We start from the raw sequence: 14,342 nt of genomic DNA on the forward strand, positions 1-14,342 counted from the left end.
CTCGTATTTGTCATTTCTCTGAAAGAAATGCTTTAAGGAACTATTAAGAAAGGGACTATAGGAAAACACACTTGAAATGCTCTTTCCCTGCTCTCTCCGTGTTGTGCAACAGACCACAGATGTGGTTGTGCCAACTCACAGAAACTGAGAACCATCACCATATATTTTCATTTTCAGTTTCTGGATCGTCTATATTCTTTAGTTTAATCTATTAAACAATTTTCATAACATCAGCTATTATTCTGAATTTATTCTGAGATTTACTCAGTGAACAATAAATAGTTTGGTTATCATTGAGCTAAATGAATCCTATTTTAAGTAAATGGTCTTTGACTGTTATAGTTCACACTTAATTGATGTACAGAACAACAATCAAAACATTTGCTTCTATTGGAATAATTCTGGTCAGTAGCAGCTTCAAGAATTATAATTCTTTAGGTTACACCAAGCAGAAGACAATGTTATTTCACAGTAAGTTTGTCATTTCAACAAAGCACTTGTTTAAACAACAACCTACTATGTAGTGCAAGAGGTGACTTCTGTAGTGCAGTCACTCAGGGTAGCTGTAGACCTGACTTACCCAACCACCTAAGGTGAGTTTATGACTGCTTTGCACTGTTAAAACAACATGGGTGGCTAGAGCATACCAACCAGTCTGGCCTAGGATATTCTACCATAAAGTCATTTACAGATGTGGATGCAAATTCTACTGAGATTTTAAGCAATCATCTGTTAATGAGATGCCGTAGCAAGAGCTGTACAGAGGGTTATTCTTTATTTTAGAAGCAAAGTACAGAAGAACCCTGCATCACCTTGAATAGGACTGGAATAGATTATAGCTTCACTGCATTGCTAATGTTCCTTAAGTCTGAGCAGCAAGAAGTTTCTTAGCAAGGAAGAGATTCACAGTCCAGGCCACTGGACTCTGATTCAGGTCAAAATATTAACAAACACACTAGCTGAGACAATGATTTGGGCACTGTGTACTCTAAGGTTCCACTCAGAGGATGTCTTGAAGCACAGGTACTCATTTAAGAATTGCAAAACGTTCTCCTTACATTAGCTTCAGTGGATTTATCTGCATAAAATTACACACATGCTGAAGTACTTCGTATTAGCTGAAGGCTATATGTGATGGGAATGTCCTACTTGTTCTTTGTTGCCATGATTAAAAAACCATCACATAAGACCTCTGCCCCCACCGAGTGAGCTTCAAAGCAAGAACTTAGTGCTGACTGACTCTATTTCCATGTACCTGTCTTCAGAGCCAGACAAGCCTCCATTATTTATTTTCTTCATTATCTAAACATATTTTAATGTTTACAGTCTCTGCTCAAAGAAGTGAGGGCTTTCCACACTGGATTTTTGTCATTGCTTAACCACAGTTGAATTGCCATTGAATAGAAGGCAATGGTAAAGGTCCTATCAACTTCCATTAAAGAAGGACTGGGACCCCAAGTTAGTCACTGCATATGAAAGATATATCTCCTTAGTTTCCTCCTTGCCCTTTCAGTCCTGCAGTATGAAATTAGGAGAAATATTTCCTTGTATTTCTCATGTCTGAATGTTATATCACTTAAGCCTGCGTAATACCATTCTGGAAGTGGCTGGTTAACAACTGGCACGGCACAAGCAAGTAGCTTTGATCAATCTTAAATCCTCATCCCTTGACACTTTAATCAAAATAATTTAAAATTCTATTAAGCACAATATGCAGAGCATTAACACTCTGAACCAGTGAGCAGTTAGAGTGCGGACGCTGAGTGATATGTCTGAATAACAGCCTTGTTAGAAAGGCTATCATGTTTTGCTCCTTGCTGAATCATCAGGGACGATAGTGGCAATATCACTCTTTCATTGCTAATGTATGGCTCAAAGGATCTGACAAGGCTAAATGTCTGATTACCTGGGAGAAGCTGCTTTACTGAAGTGTAAGTAAAATCTTCTGGCTTTTAAGAGTTAAGTGGATTCTGGAGCTGCCCATCACCCAGGAGTTGGGGCAGCAACCAGCCACCTTCTCAACGTTATTCCTGCTGCTATGCAATTCCCCAACCTCTCCAGTCTAGCTGCTACCATCTCGTTTAATTCAGATCTGCTGCTCTGTCTTGAGGCTTCTTCTTTTTCTCACGGTTCATTTCTCCATTGTTTTTCTAAACACCACAAAGCTACATCCAGCATCCCAAAGGAGAGCACCAAGAGGCTCATCCACCAGTCACTGTGTGGCTGCCACCTCCCAGTGCAGTTACCATTTCAGAATTGAAACTACTTAATTGCCTTTCAAAGTTCTGCACTGACTAAATGTACCCATACTGACCCAATTTATTTAGAGGGTTTTTTGGGGGGTTTTTTGGTGGTAATGCAGACATCCATCTGAATAATGACAAAGGAGGGTAAATGTTTTGGGTTAATTTTGGCTGTGCCTCTGTGGCCAAGCCCATCATGAGAAGTGCAGACAGAAATCACAAATACCCTAACAAGCCCCCTTCCTTTGGACTAGAGCTCTGGTTTTATTTGTGCAATGCCTTAGGCATGCAGCTCTGAGGTAAAGTTCTTTTTTTCAGGAAATATGTGAATATAAAACCTCATTTTTGTCTCCTCGTTTAAAACAGAATGGGGTAGATTTAGGTGATCTCTCCAGGCCCTTTCAGCCCAATTTTCTATAATTCTATGAAACCAGATAAGCATGACACCTACCCAAAAACACAAACACGTTTTTCCTACTATGTTATAAATGGGCCATTACTTGCATATAGATTGAATCACGAAGGGCGATAGAGAGGAATTTAGATTTAAGAAATGAAAGCAAAAGGAAAATTACAATAATTAACCAGTTGAGACAGAAAGTAGAGTCATTCCTGAATGCTGTTTATGGAATGCAACGAATCACTTGAAACAGCCAGAATACTGTTATTTTTACCATCAAATGTCATACTTGGGAAATGGAGTTATTACATTCCTGTGTATATAAAAATTTTTTAAAAGCCAAATAAAAGGTTAAGAAAAGCTTTGAAACCTCTCCTCCAAAAAAATGACAGGAAAAGCCAAATTAGTTGCTAAACTAGCTCAACTATTACAGTGTAGGTTTGCCACTGAAGTATATAATAACAATCTCCCATGAATTGTTTTAGTTGCAAAGAGTTAGATCAGCAATCATGATTATCAAAATCCAAACCTGTGAACACAGGGAGCTTTTTAGCATAGCAAGCGAAATCATTACTAATTCCCCACTGCCAAAACACATACCTCAGTGTGCATGTGAGCACGCCCTCTCATGCAGTTTTTTCTTTCCCAGTAAGATCTGGTAAAAAGCTGCTTCACTAGGTTTTAAAGCCCACTGGAGGTGCTGTACATTAACTGAGAAGACTGATCAACCCATACAGTATTAAAAAGACATTTGTAGACTCATTTAATCAATAATGTACAGTATTAGTGTGCAATTTAGATCGAGAGAAGACAGCTGTAAGACTATGATACATCAGCTAATGAAAAAGCAAAGAGAGTGTGATTCACGTAAGTAGAGAGGCCAAGAGGCAGCTCCTCAGCTGGTGGGAACAGTGATGGCAACACCCCTGGGTCTCTGAGCCCATACCCCAGCTGAGGATTTCTCCCAGAGCGAAGGGCTGGGTGAGCTCTCTCTCACACAGCATCCTTTGCATGGGTATAAGTAGGAAGTTTTCTGAGCCATGGAGGCACCAGGCTTCTAGAAAGCTCAGACAAGATGAAAAAATACCCTATTTGACCTTGAAATGTTTCAGAAGTTGACAGCCACCCAGGATATGTCTACACACACATGTGCCAGCCTGATCTGAAATCCTCTCTGATTTCAAGACTCTCTCCAGCAAGAAGGACTTCTGTGGGAAAAGGAGCAAGAAGAGGAAATTTCACTGTTCCCATGAATTACCCTAAAGCTCTAAAGCAAACCCATATGGTAGCTTTCAGTGCCGTTCTACAGAAATGGTTACCCAGTCCTAAGGGCTGGACTGTTCTTTAAGATTTGGCCCTTTTTTACCGCTAGAAAACTCTCAGTTCCATTTAGGTGTGAATTCCCCACAGTGGGCAGAGCTGGCCTCGTGCCCTTGTTCCTAAACCAGTTTGGTGTAACGAGCAAGCTGCCATACAGGGACTGGGAAAGTGTGCAGAAGCAGTGCTTACCTGGGTCACCATCCCTAATGCCCTGTGCCTTGGAGTCAAAACCTGCTTTGAGCTGCCCAGGAGTTTCTGCCAGGGTTAGGACCAGCAAGAGAAGTAGGATTAAGATACCTACAGCTGGCTCTTCTTCCCGTCCTTTTTCCATCGTCTTCTTTACATCCCAGATATCAACCTTGCAGCCTGTTTACAACTTATTCGCAAGTATATATAGATTTTCATAGACATCCCTACCCAAGTGCTTGCTTCATTAATGAGGCAGATACATTTCAGCCTGCAGAACATGCCAGGCTCTTTGCAGTGACAATTGCTTCATGGATGCACCATCTGCTGCTCTCTCAGTGTGGCTGGTTACCTACTTTTCATGGCACATTTCTTTTTGCTGGCTGAATGACTCCCAAATCCATGAGGTGCTCTGTGAGGAAACTGTGTAGAGTCTTCTGATGTCGATACTTATGCAAACACATATTTCCATGAGAATAGCCTTGCTCATCTTCATGTTCTCCTATGGAATGGTGACACTGGCTGCAATTTTTGCTAGCAGAAGTCTGCTCCTTCCATTTGTAGGAAGGCACAGGTAAAAGACTATCCTCTACCACCAGTGCTGAAGGAAGTAGCTGTGATTACAATATATGAGCTGACAGAGATGGGCGTTTGGAAAAATGGGAAGACTTTCCAGATTTCCTTAGTCTTCCAATGCATAAATCACCACGTCTCTCTGTTGTGCCAAACATCACAACTCCACAAAGGGTACCTTAAAGGGAGGTGGTGTGGAGGGAAGGTCAGCTGCAGTAAATGTTATTTGCTTGAGATGCCCAGGATTTGCTGCAGACAATGAAGACTTTTCCTGCATGAAAAAGCAAGGATTTGGACTGCTATTAATACAAGTTAAAATAATTGGGGGGAAAAAAAATCACATTCCTAAAATTTCAAGTTTTCTGACATTTTCTGTAATCACTAATTCTTGGTAATGTTCACTGTCTTACTTTACATAAAATCACTACCGATACAAGTTTAGTTTTATGTAATACTCCATATGGTGGATTCATAAAAACCTTCTACTGGGAATACCACCATAAACTACTATTTTCTGCTATAAAAAATAACCATTAAAGTCCAGACATGCACAAACAAGGTAATCTGCCATAAATTTTGAATTGGTAAAATACTACAAATGTAAATGTATTCAACTCCCATTGCAATGCATGTAATTTCCATAGTTTTATTAGAAATCCTGCAGTTGCAGTGGTTTGGCGATAGGTTATAAATATAGTATGAATGAGTCAGCATGCAAATCCCTTCTGTGGAAAACAATTTGAGAGACTTTATAGCCCAAAGCTGTTTATTATTTTGTAAGAATAGTAATGCAAGTTCATGTTCAAAACCTGCTGAGAGAAGAATTTGCAAAACTTCCTATTATGGAACAGGCAGAAAAAAAAGCATAAGACCTATGTAATAGCACTGGGCTAGAACATTTTCACATCCCCCATTTAGCTGATGTTTTTTTCTTCTCATGTACTTATTAGGGTCCTTGTGAGATTATCACTATATCACACTAATAAAATGAGAGCACAGCTAAGGCCTGGGATTTCATTTCTCAGTTAATGTAACAGTCCTTAAAACCTGAGACCCACAGAACAAAATAAAGGTTTCTGGAAGCTTAGTTTATATAAAGAAGTTCCAACTAATTTTGAAAGATTTTGGGTTGGGTTTTGTGGGGGTTTTTTTTCAAAATAATTTTCTGTTCCTGTGAATAATAACGAGGAGATAATATATTTCCGATGATTCCAAACCCCTTTATACCCAGCTGACTCAAAACATTTCTGTTTTACATAATAGATTGCAATGAACAAATTCTATAAACATGATCTAATGATGTTGCCTAGGTATACTAGCAAGTGCAGAAAGCTATTTACTTTCAAGGCTGTCTCCATTATGCGTTTCACGCTGCAGAGAAACACTTTTGATGCCAATGAATAAATAACGAGGCAGGTTCTGCAACTGGATTAGGGTTGGCAGCAGAGGCAGAAGGACATTTCCCAGCCCTCAGTGTCCTCTGCCAAGCAAAGACCTTCTCTAGTGTGAGATCTCCTCAGATCCCATACAGTGCAGTGTTGGCCCAAGACATATAGAGGTGAGCCACGCCGGCCCTGACAAAGCTGGCTATGTATGGCCACACTACATTACACCACGCACAAAGACAGAAATCTTAGCTACTTGGGGTTTTCTCACCTCTCACAAAACTAGGCAGAGCAAATGTGTTCACTAACTTTTGTGGATTAAATTGAGCTGTCAGTGTAGCTATAAGGATTACATTTTGTTTTCTTTTTTAAACCAGAACCTTGCTATTAGAAGTGAATGAGTTTTATCTGTTCACTTGGAATCAGGGAGAAAGATAGCAATTCAGTCCAAATTATTATTTTTTTTAATGTTTCAACAATATTTTGATAGGAAAATGCAAGCAAAGTGTGTAGTTTCCAAAGGCAGTTTGCATGGAATGTTGTAGGGTTGGGTTTTTTTCAAATGAAAAGGAAATATATTATTTTGGATAAGTTTAAATTAATGGCGGCTCAGCTGATTGCTGCAATGCTTGATCGGAATTGTCATTTAGGTTTTCCATATTCCTGCTTCTCTCTGTAGGCTGGATCTTTGCTAAATTATCTTTCCTGTGCAACCTTCCCACCTACTGATTAGCTTCAAGGTAGTCAGATGCCCCCAGTATATAATGACAGGTATGGCCTCACATCGGAATCCACACTACAGCCCAAATGAAATGCTAAATAAGATTTGCAAGATGCCATTCAAGTGGAATGCCAGAAAAAAAAAATCTGATTTAAAAGAAAAATCCAAATGTTGGGACTCAGGAATGTCCATGTTTTGTTTTCATCAAATATAGTCTGATTTTGACATTTTGGGGCTTTTCTGAACACTGTATTATTTTGAATTCTCAGACCAATTTGGGAGAAATAGTAGAATTTTTTGTAAACTGGGTGCACAATGAACAACCTAAAATACAATTATTCAGTTAGTCGAAACAAAGAATATAACCTAAGCCAGCTAGAAATTGATGAGATATAAGAAATGTTTATTTAGATGAAGACATTGATTTGGAACCCATGTATACAGCAGTCATGGTTATAAAAAGGTAACTTAACCAACACTGAGAAACAGTCATTCGTATGGTATATCTCATTTCCGCTTTACTTACAAAAATTATTTTTTTACTTAAGAACCAGTAAGAAATGACTTTTTAAGAACTTTCAGTTCTGATTTTTTTACTGCCTCAGAAGTATCATAATCATAAATCAAATCTAAATAATAATATTTGAGACTAAAATCAACAAGGGCCACATCTGTAAAATGTATCCAAAATGAAAGGGGCAGGAAGTCTTCATATTCTATGAGCAGCTAACATTTCCCTGTCTAAATAACCAATATCATTACCGTAATTTCCTTCTCCAGTTTAAAGAAAAGGCATACTTCCATACACATGACAGAGTAAGTAGGATTTTTTCTATTAATAAGAATAACAGGTCTCGGACTATTCCAGTCAAACACTGATCCCACATTTAATTATATTATTATTTTTCTAAAGAACATACTTTCCCAACAGCAGACAGAATTGCTTGAAACTCTATTCTCCCTCGTGGCAGTATGAACACAGACTAACTCCATTGCTACTAACAAGACAGAGAAAGTGCAGTAGCAGAAATCTACATTAAGAGCTGAAAGTCACTAAAATCATTGCCACTCAGTTTCCCACTTAAGCCCCAGCTCCCAAATACAATAAAATTCTGCCCAGTCTTAGATCCATTACACACTTCTGCACTTTGCTTATCACAACCCTGGTATAAATAACCATATAAAATTCCTGTTCTCAGGTAGTAAAATACATGAGGACACAGAGAGCTGCAGGTTAAAAAGCTCACGGATGACATTTTCCTCCAGTTCTGTATTTTCTCCCAGATAGCCAAACCCACAACAGCTGTATGTAACCAATATCTCCTAGGTTTATAATTCCTGAATAAAGTCAGGGCATGTTGGCGCTGACACCCAAAACTGCAACTTAGTGAGCAAGTTTTGAGCTAATTGTCACCAACATCAAAAGCAGATGAATAGAATAGCAGAATTTCAGCTGTCCTCCTCAGCAGATATAAACTACATAAAATTCCTTACTTATATTTCTAGACCCTTTTGAGGGTGAAGCAGTATGTGTAATGTGTAAAACATTTTAAAAACATAAGGCCTGTGGCTTAATCTTCAATTGCATGAAACCCTGTCTTAGAACAGCTCAGAAGGAGAGAAAAGAAGGCAGCTTTGAGCCAGTTTTCATCTTTTTTACCCTACAATATCCTGGACTGTTTTGTGTCACGCTGTTAGCATAGCTCCTCACAGGGACTGCCAACCTGGTGGAGCACCAGGAGATGTGTTATGCTCTAGTCCTGCTCTACCCTTGAAAGCCACACTTCACGTGCAGCTCTCGTAAACCCTGCCCTGCCTCCCTGCGGGAAGGCGGGAAGCAGAGAGCGGAGAAGAGCCACCGCTGCCCTTCTGCCACCTCAACGTCCTTCTGAACCAGTGCCCAGGATCTGAGCTCTTCTTGAAAATTATATCACAGGGTGTGCATTTGCAGGAAGACCCACAAAGGTACCCCAGTAATTGACACACTCAACAAAACACTGCCTAAAACCTCGGCACATGCATAAGGAAGCAAGATGCCCGAGGGCAATTCTGTTGCATAGGTGTAGGTAAGGTTCGCGTAGAGGTCCTCTGCAGACGTGGGAGTGCCAAGACATGCTCAGAAAGGTATTTGGGGATTCTCCATTTAGGGTCTGCTATCTGTTAACGCTGCATCTTTCCACTGCAAGAGACTTTAGCAGAGAGCAAGCATAGACATGAAACAGGCTTTTAAAAGTTTCATCTCAGTTCTCTGAGCTGGGGTCCATGAGCCACAATACTACGGCTTAGCAAAGCTGCCTCTGAAACTGGCAGGTTTCCACCACCAGCTCACATATGTGCAAGTGTTTTTTCAGGCCTGTTTAACAAAAGTTGTGATTTCTCATTTCTTTCCTCTTCCACTGGGTCATAATTTAAGATCTATCATTCAAGACTGCCTGATCTTGAGCCATGTCCATATATCACACAGAACATTAAAACCTGACCTTTATACACAGGATAATAAATACCTGTGAGTCACTTACAAGGTAGTAACTCACTCTCACAGTTCAGCAGAGAGTAAGGGCTGAATCTCAACATGAAAACCTTCAGTTGTTGCCAAATATAAGGGGGCTTATAATAATACTTTTACATTGGGAAGCCAATAAATAAGGCTAAATGTATTTCAAAAGTGTGATGATACATTAGCAAATAGAAATGGAGTTGAGCAGTTGCCAAAACAACTGGAAAATCGAGACTGCTCTAATCTCCACCTGCATAATGCAAGGAATTACTGGATTTGTGCTAGAAGCCAGGAGCATCTTCAGCCAGCTGGGTTGGTGTGACTTCAACACAACAGGCAGTGTGTCAGCCAACACAGTCATCTGCCAGCTTCTTCACTTTTACCATCTGATTGAGCAGCCTACGCGGTGACATTGCTGCTGTGAAATGGGGAGTGGGTTTGCAGGGCTTCTTGTCTCTCAAGCTCTGCTCTTTGACACCTGGGCCACTCCAGCTCTTCTGAGGGGGTGGCTGATGCATGGCTGGTGAGCAGCCAGAGGGAGTCCCAGGCAGTTTCAGTATCTGCAGATGTAGCCCTCAGACCAAAAGGAAAGACGAGCCTTGCGGGTTTTAAGCCTTCCATCAGGCAGTACTCTCTGTGTGGGGTGAGCTCAGGCATAACCTTTAGAACACAGCGCAAGAAGAAATATTATCATGATTTAAAGGGTTGACATCTGATGGCCAGGTCTCTTGAAACTCTTCTCCGCCTCTTGATAGCTATAGTTAATATTTACACAGACAGCTCTTGAATCAAAGAAGAGAAAGGAAAAAAAAGAAGCCTTGATGATGTAATTTCAGCAACCAGGAACACCCAGTACAATATTTTGTGCATTCATCAGAAAACAACTTCTATGTGACATTAATATTCTTCCCTTTGCACATTAAGAGGGACCAAGAAGCAAGAGGGCACAGAGAGTGCCTCTTTGCTCTCCAATACATTTCCCCACCTTGGAAGCAAGGCAGTAGCAACAATGGGTACATGTCTTTCGTGCCACCTGAGCCACCATTTTTCTGTCTTGTTCTTGTTCATGCCATGCAAATATGAGCTGAGATCACCAGCTATTCTCACATAATTTTGGCAGGAAAGTGGTAGAGGGGGAGTTACTGCTGCTCACCTAGCAGTGAATTACAGGCTTTTGCCTCGTAATTTATGCTTTCCTGAGAGGAAACTCAAGAAAAATTAATTTACACAGCCTAGAGAAAAGGAGCCCCTGTCATGGGTCATGCACTGATTTAATTTACACTGGTGTAAATCCTACATACCATGTCCGAAATCAGAGGCTTTATGAAAGGCTTATAAGTGAAAATAGACTTTGGTTTACAGTCCCTAAATACTAGCAGCGAGCAAACTTGGAAGGCCAGGAGATGGTTATTTTCAGTAGGAGAGCAAGGAAAAGGAATAGCACAAAGTGAACGGAAGAAACCCTGAAGTGAAATAAAAGAAAACATGTTCAACGAGAAGGACCAATGACATATTGGAATGACCTGCTGAGGGACGATACGAAACCACATGTTTTGTTCCCTTCATTACTGGCCAGGGAATCAAGGAGATATTTAGAGAATTCGCTGTTGACTAAGCCCCGCGAGGCAGGCCACAACACCAGCCTTCCCCTTGACTCACAACGAAACACCTTCTGCCTTCCCACAAGGGCACCTGAGGTCCTTGCTCATAGATGCCACCTGGTTGCTAAGCCGCAGGCAGCGTGCAGCAGGGATAGCATGCTGGCTCCTCTCACCTATGGTGGGTGCCAGGGGTGTCAGGACAGAGACCACAGGAGGGATCCTGTCTCCTCTCAGACTGTTAGTCTGCATTGTCTTTGTGCAGAAGAAGATGGGCAGAATCTCCACAAAGAGCTATTTTTTCACCCCATACAGTTTCTTTTCCACCAGCAAGGTACAAAATGTACCTTTTCTTCCTGAAAGCTTGAGCTGATTATTTCCTTCTGTGAGTGCCTTGCTTTCATTTTGTCAATAGAGCAAGAGTCTTTGGTCCAGGCAGGCATCATTTTGAAAAGACAGCCCCTGGCGTTAAAAGGTAGAGACATTTTAAAAACTAATTGAGAATTTTGCTTCATTAAGTAGCCCATAAAATTAGGAATCATTGAGCACCAGGGGGAAGATACCAGAATTAGTCAACATTATAAATGCCTGGTTTCACAAAGGAGCACATAAAGGTTTTAATACAGCTCTACCTGCTGATCTGCTGGCAGATATTCCTGGATGTGAAGTACTCTCACTTGAGCAGGATCTTCATTCCTTTCAACACCACAGTAGCAAACCTCTCTGAATTAGAAAGGGCTTATTCTGCATCTCAGTGATAGTGCTGAACTTACTTATTAAACTACAATGTAAGAAAACCTTGGCAGAGCTGCTCTTGGACTCCACCAAGCTGGTGCCAGAAACTTTTATTGGAAGCTGTGTTTATAATCTCCTGCCTTAACAAATTCCATAAAATCAAAAATATGGATGCAGTGTGATTTGTTTCCCTTAGGCTGAAAACAGAAACACTGCGAAATAGACTCAAACCACGAGTAAGACTATTACACACGTTTTTCAGCCTGCAAAAGTCAACTCTTTCAGTGGTCCTATAGATAGCTCTGCATGACGCTTTCAGCAACAATGCTGAGGGAGGGACAAATATTTAATTAGGAACAATTTTTTTCCTTTTGGTTTCAGAGAACCTGTAAGGGCTTTGCTTTACTCTAGTAATTTCACCAAAAGAATGTATGAGTCCTAGTCTGCCCTGCCAGAAGAGATGTATATACACACAGTTCCATCCAATGCAGCATAACACAGCTTTTTTGAAACAACTGCAATATCTGTTATGCTTTTATGGCACATGCTCAGTACTTAAATAAACAAAAAAATCATTACCATTCATAATTCATTCTCTATTTATTCTAAATCTGTAGTAGTTTTGGTGGGCTACCATTTCTTTAGAATGACTCTTGTAAGCTGGGATGTTCTATCTGTTGGCACCCCTGCTTTCTTTTAAGCATCTAATGCAAAACAATCTTATGTATAATGATCTTATGAACACAAATAACATTCACGGCATCAGAGAAATAGTTATAAAGCAGTTAAAAGAAAATGCAGACATTCCTTTTCCAAGCATGTTAGTCCTTTCCTATTCTTCATTCTGTAAATTAACATTTTTTGCAGATAAAAAAGACAAATTCATAAATTACTGCATTTGGCAGTGGAATGTAGCAATGGTGGCAAGGCACAGCTGGAGAGTTTGAAATGTGGCAGCTTTCTTCAAGGCCATCATTTTCCTTCTCCTTTGGGAATCGCTGCTAAATGTGGCTACTGCTAATGTAATGAATATGAATCCATGTAAATCTCAGATGCAGAGCTGGGATCTGTCCTCTTGTGAGCAAAAAGGAAAATTTATTTTTTTCCTATGCAGATTTTTTTGAGTGTGTTATGTGTGTATAACTCTGACCTTACTTCAGCAGCTTACCTGCTCTTAAGTATCCAGGTACTGTCAAACTTCTCATTTTTCATTCTGCAGCAAACTAACAATATGTGCTCCCTCCCTTTTGAAGATCCCTGGCAGAATAATACACCACCTGTTCAGCCCCCCTTCCCCCCCGCCCCTTACTAATTAAGCTCTGAAACTGTTTCCAAACAAAATTGGATTTCTTTTCTTCTGCTCCCCCCGCCTTCATTCCCTGACTGCACCTTTGTAAACATTTTTGATCGGGCGTGAAAGGCACAGAAACAGCCACAAATAAGAGGGTCTGTCACTTCAGCCAAAGCCATTAGTGCTGCCTGGAGGAAGCTGGCTGGGCTCATACTGAGCGACTGTGTGACATGCCCAGGGATGGAAAGCAACAGAGAGGGTCCCTAACTGGTGTCCAGGGGGGTCTGAGAAATGACGGGGTGGACAGGACAAAACTTCTTGGCTCTTCTTCTGCCCTGCGAAGGCTGACTGACTCATTTTAAAAGTAGGACATTTGAATAGCTGACAGACATTTTCCAAAGAGGGGGTGGCTGTGCGAGGTGTGCATATTCTGAGTTTGTTTCCATCACGGAACAGGCAGTTGGAATTTTAATCCGTGAAACTTTCATCCCTGTGGTCGTACAGCGCCTCACACAATGGGTCTTTGTCCGTTGCCAGGGTACTACTGCAACACGTACCATAAATAATAATTGTAATAACAGTTATAAAGCTGCGATTTTTTTTAATAGTCTCTAGAGCTGGAAGTCTTTTCTGGGCAATTGGCATTTTTGAAAATCAGGTCACCTAGTTAGGTTTCTAATTCTGAATGCAGAGTCTTATTTTACCGTTCATTTTCTTTAAAACATAAGCCTCCAACTTGGCTCATGTAGATAAATATTAAGTGAGGGGAAAGCAATGGAAACACTTGTCAAAATAAACCAAGAATAATTATTGGATTCCATTCACAAGTTTTTGGAGAGGAAAGATCAGGCCAGCCATCAAATAAGAACAGCTTCAGCCAAGATCTACAAGTAGAGGGACATCGTTCTGCTTGACAGTTCTTCACTGAGGTGATTAACAAGCCTGGCTGATGACCCGTTGGGCTCAGATGTACAGTTAGGGTATCGTGCATCAGCTGAACTATCAACATACTTCCTATGTGCGTGGCCTTGCAAACATAAAATTCTGTGACTTGGCTTCACCCCCTTCAGTGGGACTAATCAAAGTCACGTCTCATATTTGCTGTCACTAAAACCATTCATGTAGATACCACAGGCTCAGTTGTGGCACTGAAAGGCAATACTGGCCACTATTTAAAGCAACGGATTGATTGCAGTTGGGATTCATATAACCAAAAGCAGGGTTACTCCTGAAACAGTCTGGGTGCCATCCACCTTCTCCTAAAGTGCAAGTCTTGAAGACAGAGGAGTTGCACCTGAAAAGTACATATTTTTCTCTCCTGATTATGAAGGGGTCAAGTCAATCACCTCAGACAGACAACTAGACTGGAAGCAAATAGTGTCACCTGGTATGA

At 40.7% G+C, this 14,342-nt stretch overlaps 1 long non-coding RNA gene across 1 annotated transcript in view; it reads right to left on the reverse strand.

The window, feature by feature from the left end:
• Window positions 1-4,993, reverse strand: part of LOC129203181 (uncharacterized) — a 58,938-nt gene extending 53,945 nt beyond the window's left edge. The window contains exon 1 of the long non-coding RNA XR_008575940.1: window positions 4,153-4,993. This is a non-coding gene — a long non-coding RNA (uncharacterized LOC129203181). The remainder of the gene's footprint in view (window positions 1-4,152) is intronic.
• Between the last annotated feature and the right edge of the window lie 9,349 nt (window positions 4,994-14,342).

Source organism: Grus americana, chromosome 2, assembly GCF_028858705.1.
Source record: "Grus americana isolate bGruAme1 chromosome 2, bGruAme1.mat, whole genome shotgun sequence".
NCBI classification, from domain to species: Eukaryota; Metazoa; Chordata; class Aves; order Gruiformes; family Gruidae; genus Grus; species Grus americana.